This window comes from Puma concolor, chromosome D1 (assembly GCF_028749965.1).
Source record: "Puma concolor isolate L17-30 chromosome D1, mPumCon1.1.hap2, whole genome shotgun sequence".
Classification (NCBI taxonomy): domain Eukaryota; kingdom Metazoa; phylum Chordata; class Mammalia; order Carnivora; family Felidae; genus Puma; species Puma concolor.
Genome location: NC_141676.1, coordinates 50,520,472 through 50,547,884, shown reverse-complemented (window position 1 = coordinate 50,547,884; position 27,413 = coordinate 50,520,472). Strand labels below are relative to the sequence as shown.

The 27,413-nt window shown below is 39.5% G+C and overlaps 1 protein-coding gene across 4 annotated transcripts in view; it reads right to left on the bottom strand.

Moving 5' to 3' along the window:
• STK33 (serine/threonine kinase 33) overlaps positions 1-27,213 on the bottom strand; it is a 169,238-nt gene extending 142,025 nt beyond the window's left edge. Inside the window, exon 1 of one of the 4 annotated variants that reach the window (XM_025928519.2) lies at positions 26,734-27,213. The gene's annotated coding sequence lies outside the window, so the exon portion shown is untranslated. The remainder of the gene's footprint in view (positions 1-26,733) is intronic. The other 3 variants (XM_086678048.1, XM_025928518.2, XM_086678047.1) reach the window with 3 other exon arrangements.
• Between the last annotated feature and the right edge of the window lie 200 nt (positions 27,214-27,413).

The window sequence follows — 27,413 nt, the reverse complement described above, 5'->3', positions numbered from 1 at the left end:
AAGTTGGAGGACTCACACTACCTGGTTTCAAGACTCAATATAAAGGCACAGTAATCGAGACACTGTGGTATTGGGGCATGGAAGAAATCAATGGAATAGAGCTCAGGTCAACTGATTTTCAACAAAGGTGGCAAAGTAATTCAATGAATTATAAAAGTCTTTTCAACAGATACTGTGGAAACAACTGCCCTAAACTTAAAAGCAAGTCTCAGAAGGCTTCAAATGACTTCAAGCAACTTAACTGCATGCCAGAACAAAATCCAGCACTATGTAAAGAAGTCAACTTAACCTATCAACCAACAACATGGAAGTCACAATGTCTGACATCCAGTTAAAAGCTGGCAGGCTTATGGCCCCCAAATGACAGAGGTGATAGATCTAGCAGTCAAAAATGTTAAAACAACTATTATAAATATGCCCTACATGTTTAAAAGGATAGAGAAATACATGAAGATGATTAAGAGATAAATGGAAGATTTTTTTAATGATCCCAAGGAATCTCCACAGATGAAAAATATAATACATGAAATAAAAAATAGAGTACGCAGGATTAACAGCATATTAGACACTTCCAAAGGAAAGATCAGTTAGTGTGAAGGCATAGCAACAGGAACTATCCAAAATGAAGCACAGAGAGAAAATAAAAAGGCTAAATAGGAATAAACAGGGCTTCAGTGACCTGTAGGACAATATCAAGCATCCAGTATACATATAAATGGTATCAAAAGGAGAGCAGAAAAAATAAAGAAATAATGGCTGGAAATTTTATAAATATGATGACAACTACAAATCCACAGATCGAAGAATTTCAACAAACTCCAAACTGGCATGCCAGGTTTTCCAAAACAATATAGATAAAAAGGAAACACTGATAAGTTAACCTCATCAAAAGTAAAAATTTATGCTCGGTGAAAGACTTTGGTAAGGGTCTAAAAAAGGCAACATATAGACCTGGAGAAAATATTTGCAAATCATACATCTGACAAATGACTTGTATCTAGAATATGCAAAGAACTCTCAAAATCCAACATTCAAAAATACAATTAGAAAATGGGTAAAACACATGAACAGACATTTCACTAAAGAAGCTACACAAATGACAAATAAGCACATAAAAAGATGATCAATATCACTGGCCATTAGGGACATGTGAACTAAAATCACAATGATATATCACCATCAGACTGGCTAAAATAAAAAATAATGACACTACCAAATGATGTGAGGACGTGAAAAGTTAGATCACTCATTGGGGTGCCTGGCTGACTCAGTCCAAAGAGATGAAGACTCTCGATCTCAGGGTTGTAAGTTCAAGCCCCACATTGGGTGTAGAAATTACTTAAATAAATAAATAAAATTTGAAAAACAGAAAGAAAAATTAGATCACTCATACAGTGTTGGTGGAAATGTAAAATGATACTGTCACTCTGATAAATAGCTTGACAGTTTCTTTTAAAACTAAAAGATAGGGGCACCTGGTGGCTTAGTCAGTTAAGCGTCTGACTTCCGCTCAGGTCATGATCTCATGGTTCACGAGTTCAAGGCCCGCATTAGGCCCTGTGCTGACAGCTCAGATTATGGAGCCTGCTTCAGATTCTGTGTCACGCTTGCTCTCTGCCCCTCCCTCATTCTCACTCTCTCAAAAATAAATAAACATTAAAAAAAATTTTTTAATAAATAAAATAAAACTAAAAAACAGACTTACCATATAACCTAGCAGTTGTACTCTTGGGCATTTATTCCAAAGAAATGATCATTTGTGTTCACATAGAAATCTAAACATGAATGTTCATAGCAGCTTAATTAGTACCAGTCAAAAACTGGAAATGCCCCAAATATTCTCCAACAGGTGAATAGTTCAACAAATTGTGATGCATCCATACCAAGGAAAACTACTCAGAAATAAAAAGGAAACAAACTATTAATACATGCCACAAACTTTGACAGATGAACCTCACGGGAACTAAGCTGAATGGAAAAAGCCAGTCTCAAAAAGTAGCATACTTTATGATTCGATTTATATATCATTTTTAGAGTAACAAAAATATAAAGAGAAGAACAAATTAGTGGTTGTCAGGGATTACAGATAGGAGGAGGGGTGGGTGTGGCTATAAAGGAGTAGCACAGGGAGCCTTACGGTGATGGTACAGTTCAGTGTCTTGATTGTAGTGATGGCTACACAAAACTACACATGATTTTTTAAAAAAACCTCCAAAAACCACACGTGCCCACACACACAAATAAATGTACAGAATAAACTCTTTGGATTGTACCAATGTCAGTTTTCTAGTATTGGCAGTATACTATAGTTACTTGAGATGTTAATATCAGGGGACAATGGGTAAACGGTACATGGAACCTCCCTGTACACTTCTTTGCAACTTCTTGTAAACCTATAGTTACAGGCAAGGGAGATATTATAGCAACTAACTCAATATAAGGAGTTAGCCAATCAGTAACAAACTTACATTTGTAGATGGTATAGAAAATGTTTATGGGATGGTGTGCGAAGGGCAGCAAGCAGAAACCAGGCATCCGAGAAGAAAGGACGAAGAGAGAGCTCTAAGTGGAGGAGTGAAGAGGAGCTAAAAACAAACAGCAGTAGCTTCCTAATCCTCTTCATGACTGCCTTCTACTATCAGCATTTAACCAATGTCTGGGAAACTCATATTAGTGACCACAATTTGCATGGACAATAAAAGAATAGTCTATGTTCTGAGGTGACCTCTCTCATTCAAAGCAAGAATTACAACCAACAATCAAGAGAATATGTTCCCGGGCCTTTCAGATTTCATTTCCTTTCAGCACTTTCCAAACTATTTGATGTTCTCAAAACCATCTAATGTAATAAGAGGAAATAAATAAACCTGAAATCCATTTTCTGATTGTAGATAAAACTCTTATGATACATTACTATCTGATTAGATGTATAGCATAAATTGTGTTATTTCAACTGCTTGATGTGTGAATAAAGCAGATACTAACTTTCTCATACTAAATAATAATAGCTTACATTTATTAAATATCTTTTATGTGCCAGGAAGTGGTCTAAGTACTTTTAGGATACTGTCTCACTTAATTCTTATAACAACTCTATAAAATAGGTCCTATTAATATCTTTATCTCACAGATTATGAAACCAAGATACAGACAGGTTGGTAATATGCACAAAACCACACAGCTAATAAATGATAGAGACAGGCTTCAAACCCAGGAAATCTACTATCAGACCAGACTCTTAAGAGTAATACTATGAAAGGAAGCAAGTGATAGATGTTCTAGAGTTCTGTCATTTCACAAAAGACTACTGGATGACTTCAAATAGACCTGAACAAGGAACGAAAGAATTGTTCTACTTCCCTGGGATTTAAGGTTCCCAAACAACTCACTGGCTGACTAAATTATACTAAAATGATTCAAATATTTTAGCACTATACACCAACACTCAAGCATAGTCAGGGCACCATTCAAAATTAAAATTTATCGTCAAAGTAAACAAACAAACAAACATGAGTTTAGAAGATATGTTTTCAGACCTATGACATGCATTTCATGCAATAAGAGCATTTTATGTAGAGGCACCACCCCAGGCACTGGAAATATTAAATGAAAACTACAAACAAATTCCCTCCTCTCACCGAGCTTATTATCTTAAGAGGGTAAAGAGGGAGAGATAGACAAAGAATAAAGTGCCTAAGTACTATCATGAAAACAAGAGGACAGAGAGATTGAGAGTAACTTGGAAACTGCTTTAGTTTGAATAATCAACATAGTCTCTCTGAAAAGGTGATTTTTAAGTGGAAAGTTGAATTACAAGAATTTTTTAACGTGTCAACGCTACAGATTTAATAACTCAGCATTTTACTATATGGAAACTATTATTTATGTCCAGGGAAAATAATTTACCTAGTGAATATTAAGGTGATAACTTTGCCTTTCTTTCAAAGAAAACCTTAGAACACCTAATAACATAGGTCTCCTGACAGAGCAGACACAAATATTAAGAATCTTTTGCCCTTTTCCCTGTAGTTGTTCTTATTTTCAGATACGATGCATATGAAGGGAAAAAATAAGGTACATGTATATAACATTCTTGAAATGATAACACTATACAGAGATGGAGACAGGACCAGTGGTTCCCGGGGATTAGGTGAGGGGAGAGGGAGGTGGTTGTGGCATGAGGGATCCTACAAACACACGCGCACGCACATTAAAATTGGTGAAATCTGAATAAAATTGTATTTATGTCAATTTCCTGGTTGTGATATTGTACCATACTTCATGTAAGATGTCACCAGTGGGGGAAACGGGATGAAGAGTCCCACAGGATCTCTATTATCTCTTACAACTGCATGTGACTCTATAATTATCTTGTAATAAAAAATCATTTTAAAAACATAAGGTGAGGAGCACCTGGTTTGTTCAGTTGGTTAAGCTTCTGACTCTTGATTTCAGTTCTGGTCGTGATCTCACAGTTCATGAGATCAAGCTCCACATCATGCTCTGTGTTGACAGTACAGCAGGGCCTGGTTAGGGATTCTTTCTCTCCTTCTCTCTCTGCCCCTCCCCCCTCTCAAAGTAAATAAACAAACATTTTATATATATATATATATATATATATATATATATATATATATAGAGAGAGAGAGAGAGAGAGAGAGAGAGAGAGAACATCAGATACTTATTGAGGAAGCATCAGAATATTGCAAAGGAACAGCTTTCAACAAATTTCATGCACTAATCCATTGCTTTAATTTAAGAACTAGTCCTCAGCAAAGAGTAAAACAGACTTTGAAGCTTATAGACTGAAAAATTAGAAAATATGCATTTTTCATATGAGGCACCTGTAATCTCAAACTGTGACATAACTTAAATGTACTTTGACATTCATTATTTTCAAGCCAGGACTCAGGAAATAAACTTATAGTATTAAAAGGAAGCAAGTCAAATATACTAAGTAAATATAAGCAACAAGAATTTCAGTTTTTCTGTATGTATTCTGTAATTAAACAATGTTAATAAACATGTTCTTTTGGGGGAAAATACATTTTTGAAACCAGAATTTAAAGATGCTAATTTAATTTTAAAATGGAAATGTTTCCGAGTTTCAGAATGTAAAAGCTATTACTCTACAGTCTTTTAAGGTATAAAAAAAATATTGGAGGGGAAAAACAGAAATTCAATAAGCCTAGAATCTCCTATTTTTAAAAGAATTCTATCACACCATTTTGGCAAATTTATGAGAAATAACCAAAGTGGAATGTATCATACAGTATAACTTTAATCAAGTATGTTCTTAATGTTTGTTTATTTTTTGACAGAGAGACAGACAGACAGAATGTGAGCAGGGGAGGGGCAGAGAGAGAAGGAGAAACAGAATCCGAAGCAGGTTCCAGGCTCCGAGCTGTCAGCACAAAGCCCAATGCGGGTCTGGAACTCATGAGCTGTGAGATCATGACCTGAGCTGAAGTTGAATGCTTAACCAACTGAGCCACCCAAGCGCCCCCAACTATTTTTATTCATCACTGTGATCCATTCCCACTCCTTGATTAAGAATAAATGACCATGAACAAAGAACAGACTGCCATAGTATTACCTGAAACTACTTAATCAGAGATCCCATGGGTTAAATAATATTCATATCCCACTCCTACAATCCTATTGAACATTCAGTGTTCCCATGCAAGCTATTTAACCTTTGCACCTCAATCTTCTGAGTTGTAAAATAAGAATCATGATACCTGCTAACTAGTACACAGGGATACTGAAGCTTAATAATGTAAGATGTTCCATCTAAGTGACCTCAACCCAATGGATGCCAGTGGATCTTACTCAAGCAAAACTTCCCAAAGAACCAAGTGAACTCCAAGTTCTTATTGCTTTCCGTTTTCTCCCCAAATACATGGATGAACATTATCCAGAAGTTCCAAGGAATACCATTAGAATGTTATCACTATAACATTTAAAAGTGAATACCTAATTCACAGACATGATAACTTTGTAACAATAGTTGGTTTAATGGAGTTTTTATAAATGGATTCATTTGTGATATCAAACTAATATAAACATAAGCATTCCAAAAAAAATCACAACCCATAAAAGGATGAAATTGTAATGAGCTATATGTATGACCACATCTTAAACGTGTTAATTTCTATTTTGTTTCTTCCTTCTCCAGCAGAGAGAATGCTCAGAACAGACAAAATGAGATGTGAAGATGCAAAAAAAAAAAAAAAAAAAAAAAAAAAAAAATAGGCAGGACCAAAAAAGGACATAGCCACTCTGGGCCCAGCTGAACTAGATTAGATGTCAAAGAAAGTTGCACATGTGACCTCAGAACCAATAGCAGCAAACTGTGAGTTTGCTGGGAAACGGAAACAGGAGCTCTTGAACACTGACAGTCAAGTGTTATACACATGAGAACGAGCCAAGCAACATGGGTCTTAACTGCTGAAAAGCCTACATAGCAATTAGTCAACCTTGCTGTAATCAGACTTTGAGGAAGGGCAGTTGGGAATGGCAGGAACTTTGATGTGTCAGAATAGGTTGTGGGACAGGAGGATTCATTTAGAAGAAAATGCAGGAGGACAGGAGCCCCCAAATGGATCCAGTATGGAGCTAACAGTACTTAATAGCTAATATGACACAACTACCAAAATATGGTAGTATCACTTTTTTACCTGTGATGATTATGTTCCAAATACAACACGAACAAACTAAGAAGTTCTATTTCTGGGTAAAAGATTTAAAATTTTTATTAGTTAAAGTGACTTTTTTCGGTATTATAGAGTTCATTAACAATAGATTCTAGAGCTAATAACTATGAAAAAGAAAACAGCCAGAAAGAAAAACCAACAAAGATATTCTAAGAATGCATAATTAATAAATTGGAATATTAGGACAGCAAATCAAATTCAGCCTTGACTCAAATTTAAAACGTCTACATGACTTTTCACAAACTTCATTTATTATCTATTACTTATGTAATGTGCTATAAGCAGAAAAATCTTAAATCTGTTCCTTGATTCTGCCATGACACTCTCCTGAAGCTAGTTCATCTAGACATATAAATGTATTTCTTTTTGTACTCTTCAGGTTCACTTTAGAATATCTAGAAACACTCCTGAAAATAGTAACTGCCCACTGATTACACATAAAAATATAAAGTACTATGTAATTGTATCCATGTTTACCTCCACATTCACTGCATGTTCTACCAGTGCACAAGCTACTCTATACCACTTGCACTCCACTCCACCTCACAGCTCTACAGCTCTTTACATCCAAACTTGCTTTGGTTTTCTTCACTTTACATATAGATCTTAAAAACTCCCTTTTGCCCATTTACTGAATATACTCAATGGCAAAAGAGCCCTTGTAGCCATTTTTAAATGGCAACTTTCTCAAGCAAGAATCGTACCATCATCTTAGTAAGGGTCAAACGCATTCATGCATCTCCAAGGGAGCTCTTCCATGAAGAACCGAGTCATTTTTCTTTAGGAATGAAATTTTCACTCTGTTGAGTAAATGTCTGCTCATATGCAGACATCTTTCACTCCAAGTCAGCCAACTATGCCATAACCTTTTTTTTTTTCTCATTTTTGGAGTCTAGAAGCCTTTGCATATATATGTTTACAGTACTTGATGTGGAGCCCTGCTGATAGAAAAGCAGTTACATATCTGCTGATTATTGCACACTTATATACTTGGAATAAAAAACACCTTACATCTTAGTAATAAAATATAACTCTTCCTATAGTGAATTTCACCATACTCAGAGCAACCCCCTGGGTTCTTGTTTAGCGTACATGGTGGACTCACACATGTGCAAAATAACTCAAATGAAAAGCTACTTATTAGACATTGTTTGTAATAGCAAAATATTGGTAAATATCCAAATGTCCTGCAATAGAAGACTAGGGGTATATGCATACAGTGGAATATTATGCAGCTATTTAAAAAATAGCCTTTTTTTTTTTAACCAAAACAATCTCCTTGATATTGTTAGGCAAAAAAAAAAAAAAAAAAAAAAATCAAGGTGCAGGCCTATAGTACCCTATTGTTTGCATAAAATGAGTGAAATTTTATTTGTATAGAATATACTGCGTGTATGTTATATATGTATATTCTTATATACCTAAGTTACAGTTACTCACACATGCATACAGAACATCTCTGAAAGGATTCTTACTTTAGGGAAATGAATATCAAGAGGACAGGGACAGAAGAAAGACTTTTTCACTAGAGATCTTTATATTTTTAAATTATACCAAGTATAAATGTAATCTACTCAAAAAAAAAATTAACCTTTAAACTGAAAGCCTATATAGTATGATAGTTACATGCAGAGGCTTTGTGGATAAGAAGACCTGGGCTTGAGTCCCAGCTCTGCCATTTACCAGTATGACCTTAGGCAAGTTCTCTAAGCCCCAGTTTGTTCACCTATAAAATGGGAGTAATGATAGTTACTGTGAGAATTAAACCAAATCAAGTATATAAATCACTTAGCACAGTTCCTGGAAATTATTATGTCATGTTTTCTTTCAAATGATACTGTGGACTTGGAAATCACAAAGATACAGTCATCACCAATCTCTTTTTCTCTTACTTTCAGTGAGCAAATTTTGCTAGTTCCTCTTTCAAAAAAAAATGACATCCAACCATTTCTGTTCATTTTATAACTACCAGGGATTGGCTTAAACCCCAAGAATCAGCTAGAGTTTTAATTTCACAAGCAAGACAATCAGGAGCGATTGCATGTTTGCCACTATCTACAGACTTATGCACATAATCTTTACCAAATACCAAATGCCACTAATTTATATTTGTATTCTTACTTTACCATTTACAAAGTATGTTTGAACACCAGAGTTCAATTCCTAAAATAAGAATTTCAGAGACGGAAGGGCCATTAAAGGACATTCTCATTTTCAACAATGGCGAGGCAAGCAGAGAAGATATTTTTATTCTTTTATAGATGAACATTCTTAATCGAAGGGTAATCTATCCAATATGAATGTAAGTGATTTTAAAATAATAAAATAAATAATAAGTAAATGAAAGCCAAAGAAGAGGAGTGAATTGCCAAAGGCCGCGTGCTTCATGAGAAAAAAAAAATGCCTAGACTTCAGATCATCTCCTTTCACCCACATTCTTACCAGGAAGTCATCAAGTGCACTGTGCTTCCCTCACCTAGAAGGCTCCTACCTATTTAAAACAAGACCTGTTTCCCAGAAGCTATCCTGGATCTGGTAGCCACACGTCTCCCTCTGAATTCCAGCTACTGTGGTGGCAAATAACCAGACCCATCCAACTCCCCCCTGAGCATATCTACAAGGATGACCCCCAAGCACTTCAAATGCAACATGTTTATAACAGCAATAATTATCTCACCTTGCTCCTCTTCCACTCTCAATCTCCGCCTAAACTCACTCTTCTCCCTGTTTCTGTGAATGGTCCCACAGTAACCCAAGAGACCAAACCACAAATCTAAGAGTCATTCTTCTCTTTGCCCTCTCTCTAAATCTACAAATTCTGCTTCTACTTCTTTTTTTGAAATGAATCTGCTTCTCTTCAGAATGGATATAGAATAGGAGATGGTTGGAGAGGAGGGCTCATGCTTGGTCCCCCATATTGCCAAGAATGGGGAGCAAGGATTAAGAGAACTGACCCTGGCCCCAAACTGGCATACTTCAAATCCCAGCTTAGACACTTACTACCTATCTGACCTTGGGCATATTACTTAACCTACATTGCAGTTTTATCATCTGTCTGATTGGGATAAAACTAGTAGCCATTCCATTGGATTGTTGTAAAGTATAAGTCAATTTATAATGTAAAGTGCTTAGAATAATGCCTGTACACTTTATAATATGTGCTACTATTTTCAACAGAAATATGATTTTTTTTTATGTCACAAGGTATTTGTTCTAACACAGCTTAAAATCCAGACTTTTTTTCAAACAAGCAAAGGAGGAAAAAAATTAGAAAAAGGCAAGCCAAGAAACAGACTCTTAACTAAACAGACTAACTACACTAAATAGACTCTTAATTAAAAAGAACAAACTGGGGGCGCCTGGCTGGCGCAGTCGGTTAAGCGTCCGGCTTCAGCCAGGTCACGATCTCGCGGTCCGTGAGTTCAAGCCCCACGTCAGGCTCTGGGCTGATGGCTCAGAGCCTGTTTCCGATTCTGTGTCTCCCTCTCTATCTGCCCCTCCCCCGTTCATGCTCTGTCTCTCTCTGTCCCAAAAATAAATTTAAAAAACGTTGAAAAAAAAAATTAAAAAAAAAAAATTAAAAAAAATAAAAAGAACAAACTGGGGGTGCCTGGGTGGCTCAGTCGGTTAAGCGTCTGACTTTGGCTCAGGTCATCATCTTGCAGTTCTCGTAGGTTCGAGCCCCGCGTCAGGCTCTGTGCTGACAGCTCAGAGCCTGGAGCCTGCTTTGGATTCTGTGTCTCCCTCTCTCTCTGCCCCTCCCCCACTTGTGCTCTTTCTCTGTCTCTCAAAAATAAATAAATGTAAAAAAAACACATTTTTTTAAAACAACAAACTGCTGGTTTCCAGAAGAGAGGTGAGAGGTGGGGAGTAGAACAGGTGATGGGTAGTAAGGAGGGCAGGTGCTGCATGGAATTGTTCAATCACTATATTGTACACCTGAAACTAATATTACACATATGTTAACTAGCTGGAATTTAAATAAAACTTAAAATTAAAAAATACATTTTAAAAATCCAGAAGTTTTTCATCAAGACAGGAAATCAAAACCTAGTCCAAAGTTCAGTTAAGCTGAAACTCCATCTCACCTCAAGTTTTAGTCATGTAACACCTACAACTCCAATGTCTCCTGCTTGGATCACTATACCAGCCTCCAATCAACTGATCTCTTCATCCAGAGCTCTCTTCAGTATATTCACCAAACTGCAACCAAAATGATTTTTCTAAAACGCATATCGAGTCATGCCATCCCCCTACTCAAAGCCCATCCATTACCTCCTCTTAGCTTGAACTGAAGGCTGGATTCCTTAATGAGGCTCACCAAGCCCAGCACAATATGTAAGATATGGTCTTCAGCCTCATTCTTATCCATTCCCTCCCCTTGTACTCTAGGCTCCTGTCAACATTCTTGCAGTCCCTGTGTCTCTCAGGTCCATCCTGACTCTCAAATGTTATTTCCTCTGCTGGAAACACCATGCCCTATACTCTACCTTTTACCTGGATGGTTTCTATCCACCCTTCAGTCTTAATGTAGATGCCACTCCTTTCAAAAACACATCTTCTGGCCCCTAAGTCTGGATTAGGTGCCTTTTGTATGCGTCACGCAGTCCCATGTACTTTCCCTATCGTAGCACCTTTGCAGTTGCCCACTTACCTGTCTGTAACCCCATCACACTATAAGCTCTGTGAAGGTACAGACCACATCATTCCTTTATCCTAGTGCTCACCACAACGTCTGCCACAGAGTAGGTGCTCTATCAAATATTTGTTAAATAAATTACTTAACATCACAGTTAGGGCTCCATAAGATTTATGCATATTTTATGAACAACACTAAGTGTAAGGATTTTTAAAAACCAAAGTAAACCAAGTAACTAAAATACTAATAAACACGTAAGTTGAAAGTCTCAGGAAAACAGTCAGTATGACACAGAATCTAATCATTATGACGATCCAGTGACCGGGTCAGAATCCTTAAGAAATTGAAAAATGGGCTTCTCGGAAGAAATAGGCGGAAAAAGTTTTCAGTAATGCAGAGGCAAGAAATCATGAACACTAAGAGTTATCCTGCTAAGCCTCTGGAAGCTAAAAAAAAAAAAAAAAAAAAAAAATCTATCATAGAAGATATTTTAAGGATATAAAATAATGCTTCAATCTTCCGGCCAACTATAAGTTCCACCACGCTGAACTGAAAATGCCTGAAATCGATGCCTAAAATCCATGCAGATTAAATGACACTGATTAAACAAAAAAATTAATACTCAATCACACCTCTACCTTCAAAGTCAATGTTCATTTCTCTTATTCTCCCCAGCCCGACCCCCAAAGCATACATAAGCTTCTCTACCCTCCATTCTTGGGTGCTATCTTGATCACACTCCATCACATTATGTGCATACCTCTGTGCCACCAGCCCGCTCTTGAGGACACTGGTCCTATCATTAACTCATCATCGTATCCTTCAGGTTACACGGTAGGTATCCAGGGTTTGTGAAAAGGAGAGAAAGAGGGAGGAAGGGAAAGAAAGAGAGAGAAAAGTCTGTTTATGCAAATAAGCCAAAAGGCGGCAGTGAAAGTGGTAGAGAACTCCCATAGATGGAAGGAAAGAGGACAGAAGAAGTGAAATTGCTGAACGTTAACATCCAGGTAACTCAGCAAACTTTTTAAAAGTTATTAATAGGAATTAATAACAGCAACAATGACTTCTCAGTCCCATCCCACTGGCACTCTACAAATAAGCTTATGAAGTAAGGACCTCCGCAGAGAGTTTTTTATATATCCTGTGGAGAAGCACAGAGGCAATAAAAAGGGAGCAGGCAGAAAAGGGAAGAGGGAAAGAAGAAAGCTGTTCTGTGCCCCAGCTTCGTGTCTAAAAAACCACATCAATTCAAATAGTTCAAAAACGGTTGTCTGTGGCCAATATTATTAATAATATTTTGAGAAAGATGCATGAGGATATTTTGCTATTAAGGGGAGAAAAAACATTGGAGATTTTCAACAGAAATTCATTATCATATTTTCATTTAGTTATGTAACTCTAAAATGTTCAGACACAAAGGGATAAATTCATTTGTTCGTTATTTGCGTCAGATACCCAAATATTTGAAAAATCATGACTTCGACATTAAATATCACTATTTACACTGCACAGTACTCAGGCTGAAGTTAGAAGAAAAGGTACCCTCTGGCAGATTTGGATTTAGCACAGTCAGAGGATCTGTTCCTTCCCCAAGACTGCCAAGGCTTTTGCTCCCTAAGGAACTTAAGGACATTCCCCATATTCTCTAATACCAATGGCCTGGGCTGCATAGAAAGAGAGATGTATTCGTACATAATCATAGACTTTGGGCCCTTAGAATGAAACGTATTAAAGAATTCCAAAACTCCTATAAAACTTAAATCTTTATCAATGGGCAAATTCCCCTAGTATGATGACTTTCTTTTTTGTAATACCAAATCAAAGCTTTAACAGCACCCACATTGAGCTTAAGTTCATGCAGGAAATAGACTTCTCTAACGTCTCACCACTTCAGAAGTCTGCTCTGGAAGAGAACCGTCTGTCCCTGGAGAATGAGTCCATTCCAAAGAGAAGATATGTATCTTCTCATAGTTTATTAATTTATCGGCATGATAACTTGCATCAATTTAAAGGCATTTCATCTACAATGAGAAAACTGTTTGAAAGCTAAATGCACTAAATCTTCTTTCATGGGACCTGTAAGTACTTTTTGAACTCTTAGTGGTTTGCACTTAATGCTTTATTCTAAAATCAGATTTAATCATTTCATAAAACCAGTAGTTCTTAAGGACAATGGATTTCATTTTACCTCTATATCTATTACCCCAGGTCAGAACTGCAATGAATTGTGATGCCCTTTGAAGCCACTGACACTGCACTCAACAATCCAATTAGAAAGTGAGTCTGAAAACACAATTTTCCAAAATGACTATAGTGTTCTCACTTCCTATTCTTAAATATCTAAGATACTAATTAAAAGTCTATACTATTTTACAGATCTTTCTCAAGTAATCTCACCAGTTTTTAATTCCTATTCCCACAAAGGCTCTTTGTTGGCTCTATTTTGAAAACTTAACAGAGCTGAATTCTTTAAAATCAATTTGATAAATAAATGTCAAAATTTAAAAATTTCTTTTAACAAGACTCAGAGGTCTCTAAAGCATATGATATTTTATAACAATAGGAACAGAGGACAAAACTATGAAAGTATAACAACTTTCCATTATACAAAACAGATGTATGTGTATAAGTATATATGTGCACATGGTATATATCCACTTTGTGAATTATCTACAAAGATTTAATGTCAGGCAGTTTTTATCTACCAAGCCCCAGAATTCTGTGCTATGGTTCTTCAGGAAAATAAAGTCAATCACATGAATCACTAAAGCAAAACCTAGAATGGAGAAGTAGCCACAGTATAGTACCAGGAGTGGGGAGGCAACCACAGAATCCAGGAAATGGAAAGAACACCAAAGGACATCTAGTACCTGGGACTTTTTCATGGAAGATCTGATATATGCTGACATGGACACCGCTAAAAGTTTTCCAATAACAGGGATCCCATTCTTTATTTTCCCCCAAAAGCTCATGTCATTGGATACCATGATGGAATGTGTCTCTTCAGACTGAGCCAAAAGTATTTTCCCTATAAATATTCCTACAGGTCATGCTTGGTCTGTCCTTCCTATGGATATGCCTAGTCCCTCTTTATTTTTTTTTTTAATTTTTTAATGTTTATTCAGTAAAAAAAAAAGTTTAATGTTTATTTATTTTTGAGAAAGAGAGAGACAGAGTGTGAGTTGGGAAGGGACAGACAGAGAGGGAGACATCGAATCCAAAGCAGGCTCCAGGCTCTGAGCTGTCAGCACAGAGCCTGACGTGGGACTCGAACTCACGAGCTGTGAGATCATGACCTGAACTGAAGTCTGACACCCAACTGACTGAGCCACCCAGGCGCCCCTTATTTTTTAATTTTTTTAATGTTTGTTTATTTTTGAGAGACAGACAGAGACAGAGACAGAACGTGAGCAAAGGAGAGGCAGAGAGAAAGGGAGACCCAGAATCCAAAGCAAGCTCCAGGCTCTGAGCTGTCAGCACAGAGCCAGATGCAAGGCTTGAACTCACCGACCACAAGATCATGACTTGAGCCAAAATCAGACCCTTAACCAACTGAGCCACCCAGGTGCTCATGTTTACTTATTTTTTTTAGAGAGAAAGAAAGAGAGAGAGAGAGAGAGAGAACAAGTCGGGGAGGGGCAGAGACAGAGGGAGACGCAGAATCTGAAGCAGGCTCCAGGCTCTGAGCTGTCAGCACAGAGCCTGATGCGGGGCTCGAACCCATGAACCATGAGGTCATGACCTGAGCCGAAGTCAGATGCTAAACCAACTGAGCCACCCAGTTGTTCCTGCCTAGTTCCTCTTTAATAGGTCTCAGTCTTCTGTGAGGCGCCAGGGTGGCTCAGTCAGTTGAGCACCCAACTTTGGTCAGGTCATGATCTCACGGTTCATGTGTTCAAGCCCCGTGCTGGGCTTGATGCTATCAGAGCAGAGCCCGCTTTGGATCCTCTGTCCCCCTCTCTCTCTGCTGCTCCCCTGCTCTCTCAGGCGCCCCTCTGTCCTCCTCTCTCTCTCTCTCGCTCTCTCTCTCTCTCTCAAAAATAAACATTTTAAAAATTAAAAAAAAATAGCTCTCAGTCTTCTAGATATGAAGAAAAAGAGTATGTCTGCTTGTTCCTGTAGGCAAGTCATGTTTTCTACATCTCCGGTACCCTGAGCTATCCCCATGTCATGTAAAGATGCTGCATTCTCCTCTAGACGAAATTTAGCTTGCCAGTATCTCTAATGAAAAAGGGCATCTAGAACTAAAAGTCACATGCTCTACAAATTATGACCAACATTCATTCACTAGGAGACAGATATTTCAGAAAGAGTCAAATCCAAGAACCCTCTACTTCTTAGGGAGCAAGTCTTGACATATAGTATGGAAATGGCTAAATGAACAGAAAATATAAATCAATGCTATCCAAAGACAATGATGAGAAAAGTGGGGGGAGGGCAGTGAAAAAAAAAGTGTCATCAAGCTTTTTGTTCTGAAAGAAGTTAACTACCCTATATATTAGTTCACAACCTAAATTATCTGATATACTCGTAATGCAAATGTAATATGACCAAAGCTTTCTAAATTTGCAATAAGCATAGGTATACAGAGAGTAGTCTTAGTCTTTAAAATAAATTACTTTTAATCTCATCTAAAGAATCAAATGAAATCAAAACACTAGATGTAATTAAGACTGTCTAGTTTCCCTGGAGATTATACCAATCAGACGTGTTCAGCATTCTAGGAATGAAACATTTGATACAATTAAGGAAATCCTATTGAAAAAAATTAGTCTGTAAAACAGAGATAATATGGGACTAAGGAATGGTTTATTAATAACTCATTCAATTCTGGGTATAATAAATACAGCTATTACAACTTCAATTCACTAGTGGCTGAGCTCAAAATGCTAAAACGCTGCCACTCAATCTGCCTCAAGAATCCAGATCTAATCAGTAGAGGCACTGCCTGCTACATTTATTAAATCACAGAATTATTTTAGGCTTAAAAGAATTCAGATTTAAAAAAAAAAAAGAAAAAGAAAAAAAAAAAAAAAAACAAAGCTAGTAAAAGGTAGGGCCAGAATTCCAGACCAAAATCTAGTACCTTGTCCACTCTACTTAAACAACCCTTCGGATATTTGAAAACAGCTGTCACACCCTCCCTTCTCCCTTCCCACCCCCTAACCAATCTTCTTTCCAAGGCCAGTTTCTTCAATGATTTAAAATGTAGGGAGGATCTCTGAACAAAGGCCTACACGACTGACCTCTGGAAATTCAGTCGTGTCCTCTCATGTCGGAAAAGCCAGCTTAGACTGTGTCTTGAGGGGATAAGTGACTGGATGGGTGGAGACTGGCTGCCACCAAGGAGGCTAAGATTCCTGAGCTTCAGGGCCACTTCTCAATCCCTCAGTTCCTCTGAATAAGGCAAAGCAAGAGAGGCCGGGAGATATAGCCCCGGAGCAGAGTCAGTGAGTGAGTGACTGCGGGAGAAGAGCAGAAGAGAGGCTAGAGCTATGCCAACATCAGAAGCGCCGGCTGACAGTACCTCCAGTTCAGGGGCCTTCCCCATGTACCCGGCCCCCCTCCAACAGCCCTCTCCCTACCCAGCTCTCAGCCAACATGGTGGGTCTTTCCCATTACTGACTGAGTCCTGGGGAAAACAGGAAATAGACTCTTCCAGAGAAAGTATACAGACACAGAGGGAGCTCTCCATGAGCTATAACCCCAAAGTAGAGAGGCTAGTAACCTAGATGATATCAAAATGGCCAGATGCTATGTGAAGAGAGTCACCAAGGCAAAAGCCTAAAATAGCAGATACTTGGAAAAAATGCTAAAGACGAAAAACAAAGCAAGGATTTTTTTAAACCTAGGCTTAGAATGAGAATAAAGCCAAGATAGATGTTAATTCTTAACTACAAATTGTGTTTGTTTTCACCATCAAAATGGACCTTAAATTCAGCCCAGCATAACAGGCTCTTTTTAAGCTGGTGCTACTATGCGGTCTAGTTACTGTCTCTGATTATTCCCCTGGGTATCAACTTCCTTAAAGAATACTGTCTCCCACCTCCAGGCCTGCGGGCCTTCTGTCCTCCTGCCTCAGACTCCTTTCCTCTTTGCCTCATCCTTCCTTGACTTGCCCAGGCAGACCGGGGAGTGCCTTCTTCCAACTCCCAGAGCACCTTTGTAGCTTTGTAATTTCTTGGTTTGTAATTTCTTGGTTTACTTCCCTCCACAAGAGACCATGAGCTCAAAGAGTGTATCTCTGTATCCCAAGAATCTACAATAGCGTCTGGCTCATAACTTACCAAGTGAATGAATCAAACGGGAGAAGTGAGGATGCGTGAAGTGACAGCCATGCATCAGGCTTTCTGTCATGCATGTCTGTCATCTCTCCTCCACTGACTAATGACACACATGTGGAGAACAGTGCCTGAAGTATGGTAAGTGATCAATACTAACTAAATCCAGTACATAAACATGAAAAGGGCTCTCTGACAGATTCAACAAAATATTTTTTTTATTTTTTTTAATGTTTCTTTATTTTTGAGAGAGAGAGAGAGATAGAGCATGACCAGGGGAGGGGCAGAGAGAGGGAGACACAGAATCTGAAACAGGATCCAGGCTCTGAGCTATCAGCACAGAGCCCAACGCAGGGCTTGAACTCATGAACTCAAATCAGATCATGACCTGAGCCGAAGTCAGACGCTTAACCACTGACCCACCCAGACGCCCCTCAACAAAGTATTACAGTCATAATATGAAGGTCCCTTCCAACTAACTCTAAGATACTATGGAGTTTTTTTTTTTTTTAATGTATTTCTACAGATTTATACAAATTTCCCAGAAAATTTGGAAGAGGAGAAAGGAAACCAGTGTTTCCTTGGGGGCTCCAAATCTGTTAGGTACTTTACATATGACACTTTGTTTTTCAAAACCATCCTTGCAAATTGGATTACAAAGCCTATTTTATAGATAAAGAAACCCAAGACAGAGATGTAGAGAACCAAAATTTGAACTCGGGTGAGCCTGACCCCAATCCTAAGCTTTTTCCACATTACCACTTGAATCTCTTGGAGGAACCCAAAGCTCCCTTCCTTATCATTCCATTCCAAGGAAAAGGAGTTCTGAAATCAGCCAAGTCTCAATTAGGTCATAACTGCAGAGAAAAGAGCTTTCAATGGGAGGCACAAACAGGTGAAAAGCTCTGTTTGAGTATCACCCCCTTTTCTTTGGGGAAAGGTTCACAGGGCTCTTCTGTCCCTCCCATGAGGCTAGAAGGGTAATTTTAGGGCCTTTCTAAAGAAAGGAGGAAGCAACTTCTCCTTGACTCTTCTCCTCTCCCCAGAGGTCAAATGAGAATCAGGCTATAATTCAGAGTAAAGACGGCCAGGAGGCAGCCACATAGGTCCACTTAGAGGCCTTAAGGTAAATTAGAGAGGGAAGCAGGCCTGAGGCTTCTATCACCTACAAGCCAATTCACCAAGCTATAAGCCTACACAGAAAACTGGAGCCAAAGTCCTAGCTTCTAGCTAGCAGTACAGATGCTCCTTTGCCTGGAATGTTCAGGGTGTAGAATGGTGGCATCTAATTGAGATGACAAGAAATCAGCCAAATTCTGTTTCTCCAAAACATGACTCACCAGTTGACAAATAAAGTGAGGTGTACAACAAATGGTGCTGGGACAACTGGATATCCACACACAAAAGAAATGGATCTGGACACCTACCTCACACATATACAAAAATGAACTCAAAATGGATCAAAGACTTAAATGTAAGAGCTAAAACTACAAAAATCCTAAGAGAAAACATACAGGTAAATCTTTGTGACCTTGAGTTAGGCAACAGTTTTTCAGATAGGACATCTAAAGCCAAACAACCAAAGAAAAAATAGACAAACTAGACTTCATAAAATTAAAAACTTTTGTTCCTCAAAGGCCACTACCAAGAAAGTAAAAAGACAGTCTACATAATGAGAGAAAATATTTGTAAAATATCTATCTGATAAGGGTCTAGTATTCAGAATATCAGAATATATAAAGAATTCTTGCAACTAAACAATAAAAAGACAATCCAACGGCGCCTGGGTGGCTCAGTCAGTTGAGGGACTGACTCGGCTCAGGTCTTGATCTCATGGTTCATGAGTCCAAGCCCGGCATCAGGCTCTGTGTGGACAGCTCAGAGCCTGGAGCCTGCTTCAGATTCTTTGTTTCCCTCTCTCTCTGCCTCTCTCTCTCTCTCTCTCTCTCTCTCAAAAATAAATATTTTAAAAAAAGATAATCCAGGGGCGCCTGGATGGCTCAGTCTTAGGTTAAGTGTCCGACTTAGGCTCAGGTCATGCTCTCATGGTTTGTGGGTTCGGGCCCCGCATTGGGCTCTGTGCTGAATGCTTGCTCGGAACCTGGAGCTTGCTTTGGATTCTGTGTCTCCTTCTCTCTCCGCCCCTCCCCCACTCGTGCTCTGTCTCACCCTGTATCTCAGAAATAAATACATGTAATAAAAAGATGTTTAAAGATAATCCAAATAAAAAAAGGCAAAGGATTTAAATACATATTTCTTCAAAGAAGATATACAACTTGCAATAAACACATGAAAAGATTTCAACATCATTAGTCATCAGGACAATGCAAATCGAAATATAATGACATACCTCTTCACACCTATTAGGATGGCAATAATCAAAAAGACAAGAAACAAGCATTGATGATTATATGGAGACATGAGAACACTTACACATTTCTGGTGGGAATGTAAAATGGTGCAGCCACTTTAGAAAACACTTTGACACTCTTCAAAGAGTTAAACATACAGTTACTATACAACCAGCATTTTCACTTTCAGGTATATACTCAGGAGAAATGAAAACATATGTTCACATAAAAACTCATATGCAAATATTCATAGCAGCTAGATTCCTGATAGCCAAAACTGGAAACACCACAAATGGCCACCTACTGATGTATACACAAAAGGTGGTATATCTATTTGACGGAATTTTACTTGGTCATCAAAAGGAATGAAGTACTAACACATACTACAATAGAAGCGATTCTGAAAAACATTGTGCTGAGGGAAACCAAATGCAAAAGGCCTCATATTGTATGGCTCCATTTATATAATAGGCAAATCTACAGAGACAGAAGGTAGATTACTGAAGTAGATTAGTGTTTGTCAGGTGCTGGGGGAGGGGAGTTGGAGGTTGACTGCTAATGGATGTGGGATTTCTCTTTTAAGGTGATAAAACCTTCTGGAATTAGATAGTGGTGATGGCTGCAAACCCTAGTGATATCCTAAAAACTTGATTGTACACTTTAAAAGGGTGAATTTTATACTATGTTAATTATATCTCAATAAAAAAGGCACAACTATAAAAAATGAGCTAAGTGTACATAACATATGTACCATCAAAGAGCTATAACAGAAAAGCAATTAAGTTAACTTGAAAAGCACCGCTGTACATTGGTGTTTACTTTCATAATAACAAATATGAAAAGCATTGAATTTTATTGTCATAAACTGAACACCAACATAAAGAAGGTTGAGAGGAAAAATTAATTTGATTTCCGTGAAAAAACGCTCAAGGATAAATATTTGCTTTCTTCCTGGTATCTCAGCTGATTGCAAGCTGAGCTCCCAAGAGCAGATAGAAGAGCCTCTATGTTAGATCTGCTAACCGCAAACAGACTTGAAAGAATACGGGTATAAGAACCTGAGCCTCAGACGCACTGCCTTTGGTAAATGGTAAATGGTTTCTCTCCCAGCAAGCTCTGTCGCTGCGAGTGAGCATTCCACCACGATAACAACAAAGTAACAGTGTAGAACTTTCAATTACCAGCATCTCAACCTTAAGAGACTGGATGAACATTTTCCATGAGGCTTTTCTTAGATTCCCTGAATGAATATGTGTGAGTCCAAATGACCAATTTTTTCCAAATAAGTACAGCTCATGTGAAGAATACTGAATCACAGGGGCGCCTGGGTGGCTCAGTTGCTGCTTAAGTGTCCGACTTCAGCTCAGGTTATGATCTCGCGGTTCTTGAGTTCAAGCCCCACATTGGGCTCTGTGCTGACAGCCCAGAGCTGGAGCCTCCTTCAGATTCTGTGTCTCCCTCTGTCTCTGACCTACCCTGCTTGTGCTCTGTCTCTCTCTCTCTCTCAAAAATAAACATTAAAAAAAATTTTTTAATTAAAAAAAGAATATTGAATCACAAGCAAACTTTGTACAAGTGAAAAACAACACAGTATTCTAGAACTGTGCCTGGAACATCATATGTACCCAATAAATATTTGTTGGATGAATGTTTATAATAGTTGATAATGGTTACTAAATACTTTAGATCAAAAATTAAGGCAAATGGTAACAGTATTTCTAAATTAACTTATCTTAGCCAATAGAAAGCTCTTTCTTTTTGTAATGTAATAGCACATTCTCACTGGCATTCAAACTGACACATCAATGGCTATTAAGAAAGATAATTAGTCAATTATAAGTAGAAAAGATATTCTGATTAATTATAAAAGTCACTGCCCCTCACTCAATCAATCTTTCTAAAATAGGGGCATCTGGGTGGCTCAGTCAGTTAAGCATCCCACTTCGGTTCAGGTCATGATCTCCCAGTTCATGAGTTCAAGCCCCATATCAGGCTCTGTGCTGATAGCTCAGAGCCTGGAGCCTGCTTCAATTCTGTCTCCCTCTCTCTCTTCCGCTTCCCCACTCACACTCTCTCTCTCTCTCTCTCTCTCAAAAATAAATAAACAGTTAAAAAATTAAAAATAAATAAACCTTTCTGGAAATAAAAGAACTTCAGGTCAAAAACAAACAAACAACAAACAAACAAACAAAAACTTTGGGTTGACAAAACTGCATGAGTTTGTGAGGTGATTAGTTTCTCATACTCCACAATTCATTTTAGTTAACAAACTAAGAAAAAATATATCAATAAGGCTTAACAGTAAGTTGTCCACTCTTTACATTCGGGAACACTAAGACAGATCCGAGCAAAACACAATTTGCCTCATTGATCCATACTGGAGCTCAGCAGGAAGGAAAATTCTTTTTGAAGCACATCTTGAAACGTACTAATTTACCAGTGCCAGAAGGTCAGCAATTAATATTACATTACATTTTCCTTTTCTTAAGCCTCTTTTAAAAACAGGGAAATCATCTCGCAGTATCTAACAACTGTGAGTGCTTGAAATACTAAATAGGATCATATATAGGACAAAAGAAGTAGAAAGAATCTTCAGAGATCACATCTTCTCCTCTCAGGACATTTCCAAAAGTGTCTAAGGATCCTACTGTACAAGTTCACAAAGCGATGCAGACCCCGTCAGAAAAAGTCTTCCTCAGAGCTCGCCTGGAGCTCGTAAGCTCTATCTTCAAGGGGACGTGAAGATGACACGAGGACATCCCTTTGTATCAGCATCTTTCAGATTTTGGTTGGAAATCACACTACTCAACTCTCTTTTACTCACTTCCATTAACTCTTCCTTGATGGGCTGACATCACAAACTAGCATTTAAAGAAAATGCAGAGAGTTATTTGGTCTCTGCATGGAAAGTACTTTCTAAGCATAAAGGTAATGAATCAAAAAGGAAAAGAGCGGGGCGCCTGGGTGGCGCAGTCGGTTAAGCGTCCGACTTCAGCCAGGTCACGATCTCGCGGCCCGTGGGTTCGAGCCCCGCATCAGGCTCTGGGCTGATGGCTCAGAGCCTGGAGCCTGTTTCCGATTCTGTGTCTCCCTCTCTCTCTGCCCCTCCCCCGTTCATGCTCTGTCTCTCTCTGTCCCAAAAATAAATAAACGTTGAAAAAAAAATTTAAAAAAAAAAAAGGAAAAGAGCAATAGGTAGAAAACATAGAATTATTTCAATTTCTAGAAATCAAAAACCATCATAAATTAAGCGAAATGGCAATTGGGTGGGGATGGTCCCATATGACCGAGAAGGGTTAATGTCCTTATTCTATCAAGAGTCCGCACAAATCAGTGTCTGGCCAAGACAGTACCCCCAGCATACCCCCTCTTCATCCATACAATAAATTACATTGTCCCTACGAAAAAGAGGTTACAGTTTCTCTCTCCCCCATCTTTCAGAATCATTCCGCCTCCTTCTGCCTCGGTCTTTTGCCTCCTACCTCCTGCAAGCCCTCTTTCTTCCAAGTCCTGTTAGACTGAAGATTCAGATAAACACACGGTCAGCCTGGTCTTGATTTCAGATTTTCCCTGAGACGCAGCCTCTGAAACACTGCTTTCCACTTTGCTCTGTAGCTTGCGGGCAAGTTACAACTCGCCCCAGGCTCCACGGATACCTATCCAACTAATTCCAGCCAAAGCCCAGCATACTGGCTCCTGCCTGGACTGCGGGAAGCAGAAATCAAACAAACCATTGATTTTTAAAAACTGAGGCTCCAATATAAAAGCCATCATAGAGTCTGTGCAGGTAATTCACAGAAAAGAAATACCTAATAGCTAACAGTGAGATTTTTTAATGCTTAAAACCTCAATAATGAAAGATCTGAGTTAAAATGAGGAGGTACTATTTTTATCTGTGAAATTAGCAAAGATTTTTTAAAAATAATAATGCTAACACAGGCATCACAAAACTGATGGTAGGATGGTGAACTGGTATAATCTTTCTGAAGGCGGCCATAAGTTTCAAGAGTAGTCCCAATGATCCTGTGCTTTGATTGTAATTGCATTTTTAGGAACTGATCTTAATCAGTTATCAAAAATCTAGTCAAAAGATTTAAATATAAAGACGTTCATCTCTTCATTTTTGTGCTTGAAATATAAATGTCCAACAATAAGTAAATTGCAAATAAATTACAGTTAATACACAACGTGGATTGTAATGAAGCTAATAAAATGATATAATAAGAGCTGACCCTACTATAGCAATGATGAAAGACCATTCACTGTTCTAAGCCAGCAACATGTACAGCCGACCTTTGAGCAACACAGGTTTGAACTGTGCAGATCCACTTACACGTGGATCGTTTCCAATATGGTACAATGCTATAGATGTATTTTCTCTCCTTATGATTTTATTAATAACATTTTCTCCAGCTTGCTTTGCTGTAAGAATACAGTATCTAATACATCTAACATACAAAGTATGTGTTGTTTGTGTTATCGGTAAGGCCTCTGATCAACTGTAGGCTATTCGTAGTTACACTTGGGGGAGCCAAAAGCTGTATATGGATTTCCAACTGTGTTGGGGGATCGGTGCCCCTAAACCCCACATTGTCCAAAGGCCAACTCGTATTAACACATGTATTCCTCACAAAAACACAAACAGAACCTGTGAGGTAGGTAGATGCTATAAGCCTCCTCATTTTACCGTTGAGGAATCTCAGGCACAGAGAAGTTAAGTGATTACCTAAAGGTTATGCTGGGACAGACTCACATGAAATCCTAAAATCCAAAAAGGATTCTCATAAATTTGTAGCAAACTGATTTTTTGGCAAAACTTGACCTGAACTGATGCAAAACTATGTACAGCCTTTATCCCACTTAGAGTGACGTCATCTCACTAAAGAAAAAGTAATGTGTTTGATTACACGGTACTGCCCCAGACCCCACTTAAAAGTGATACAGTATACACACCATGTTGTCTTTCTATAGTCAGACACACTCTCAACTTTAAAACACAACTAGCCCCACAGGTTTCAAATAAGGAATTGTGGGGGAGCTGAAATTCAAATCCAAGCATCCCATCTGCAGTCTGTGCTGTTAACCACAATGTGGCGTTTTCAGAGACTAATGACATTGGGAAACGCTTGTAAGTCAGACATTCAAGTATTTATCAACTACATCCTATGTGCCAGTCACACAGACAAATAAAATTGCAATTGTGATAAATGCAAGGAGAGAGAGAGACGGTGTCAGAAGAGCCTATACCCGAAGGGGGTCTGTCCTAGATGGAGTGGTCAGAGGCAGTTTTCCCAGGGGAAACTATTTGGTCTAAGATGCGAAGGATGAGCAAGAGTTAACCAGACTAAAGAGAAGAGGGAAGAGCATACCTGGCAGGGAGAAGATCACGTGAAAAGGCCCTTAGTAGGAGGGAAAATGGTGACAAAGGACTGAAAAAGAACCAGTGTAATTGGAACACAGAGAACCAGCAGAGCCTAGTGTAAGATCCGGCTGGAGAAGAGGAAGGTGCCACAGGGCCTTATAGGTAGAGTAACCATTTGCCCCAGAATGCTAGGGAACAGTCCCAGTGTAAATAATAGCACTGTCTTTTACTCTCAAAACTATCTTGATCTGGATGTTAAAGTATACAGCCACCCAGTTTGTGGGCCATATTAAGAAATTGTATCTTTATCCTAAGAACAAAAAGTCATGATGGATTTTAAGCAGGGGGTGATGGAGGAGAAAAGAGGTATCATAATCAAATTTTAACTTTTAAAAGATTACTCCTGCTGCAGTGCAAAGAACAGATAGGAACATGAACAGGGCAGGATGAATACCTTTGGACTAGTTAAGAGGCTACTATAGGAGACCAGGCAAGAGATAATGGTAGCCTGGTGTAGGGTACCAGTGGTGGGGACCGAAATAAGTGGATGCGTTGACACTGATTTGAGGATAAAATGAACAGATAATCATTGGTTTGATGATAATTTAGAGATGGAAGGGGAGGGAGTGGCAGGTGTGAAGAAGGAGTCCAACATTTCTGGCTTGCAAACAGGAGGGATGATGGTGTGATTCATTGAGACAGAAACGCTAGAGATTTAAATCTCTAGATTTCAATGTTGGGCTAGAGATTTAAATGTGTGAAACGAAATATCTGCATACGGGTTGTAATGGGAAGGCTGGGGGAGGAGGGGAAGGAGGAGTGCATAATAATACAAGGAGGAAGTTTAGGTTCAAAATGTGTTGGTGTTTCTTTTTCCATTCACAGAGCCCTCCTCCAATGCATGACAACCCTATTTTCTGGTTGGACATTGGAGCTGTTTGGTGGTCGGACCAAAAAGGTCTGTCTTAGCTGGTGCTGTGGGACCAGGAGTATCAAACCACTTGCAGCATGCAAATATCCCTTACGACTAATTCCCAAGTGCTTTACATTCACGGTTCACGAAGCAGTTTCACACACAAGCTCCTTCGAGCCCACAACTTTGTGAGAAATTACAATCTGCATTGACAGATGAGGAAAGAGAGAAGAGTGCTTAAATTTCCTATCCACGTGGCCAGTCAGGGGCTGCTCTAAGGCCATACAAGCTCCTCGGATTGCAACCACTGTGTGCAAGGGACTGCATCAAGTGCTGTAAGAAGTCCCCCATATTGAGGCCCTACTAGGAGCCAAGCGCTAGGAGATTAAAAAAGAGAGAAATGGGGGTGGGGGTAGGGAGCCCGCAAATTCAAATTTTAAGGATGTGTTCTTTTTTCCAAATCACACTTACCCTACAGTAAGTTCACTTTAAACTTCCAAAAGGGGTCAGGTCCCAGGATGGGTGGAGGTGAGAAGGTGGAGCTGAAACTGGGCAGACCGGGATCACCCCGAACACCAGACCCGGGGTATACGAGGTCCCAACGGCTGGGCCCCCGGAGACACTGAGAGGGGAGGCGGGCCCGCCCGCAGCGGGAGGCCCTGCGGCCGGTTTGCCTGCGCGTTGCCACAGCAACGGCCGGGGCCCTGGGACGCGGCGTCTGGGGGGTGGGGAACTCACCAGGCCCCGCGGGCCAGCCGGCCCCCCAGGGGCGCGCACCCTAGGCTCTGGGGGTCGCCGAGCCCGGAATTCCGCCCCTGGAGAAACTTTTCGGCCGGCGGCGAGGCCGCGGGGAGGTGGACGGGGGCCGCGCGGGGACACGGCGCGTCTGCTGCAGCGAAGCCCCTTCGCCCCGCGGCTGGGCCGGCGAGGAGGCGCCAGCGGGCCCCGCGAGCAGCCCTCCCAGAGACCGGCCAGAGAACCCTGGCTCGGGGACAGAGAAGCAGCCACACCTCACACGTAATGAAAGCCCGCTAACAGTGCCATCGCGGTACCGAGGCGACGCCCAGCGGGTATTCCCAGGCAGAGCGCAGGAGGCCGCGGCCAGCCAGTGGCGGCCGGAACTGCACGCATCGCCCGGCGGTGTGTGCGGA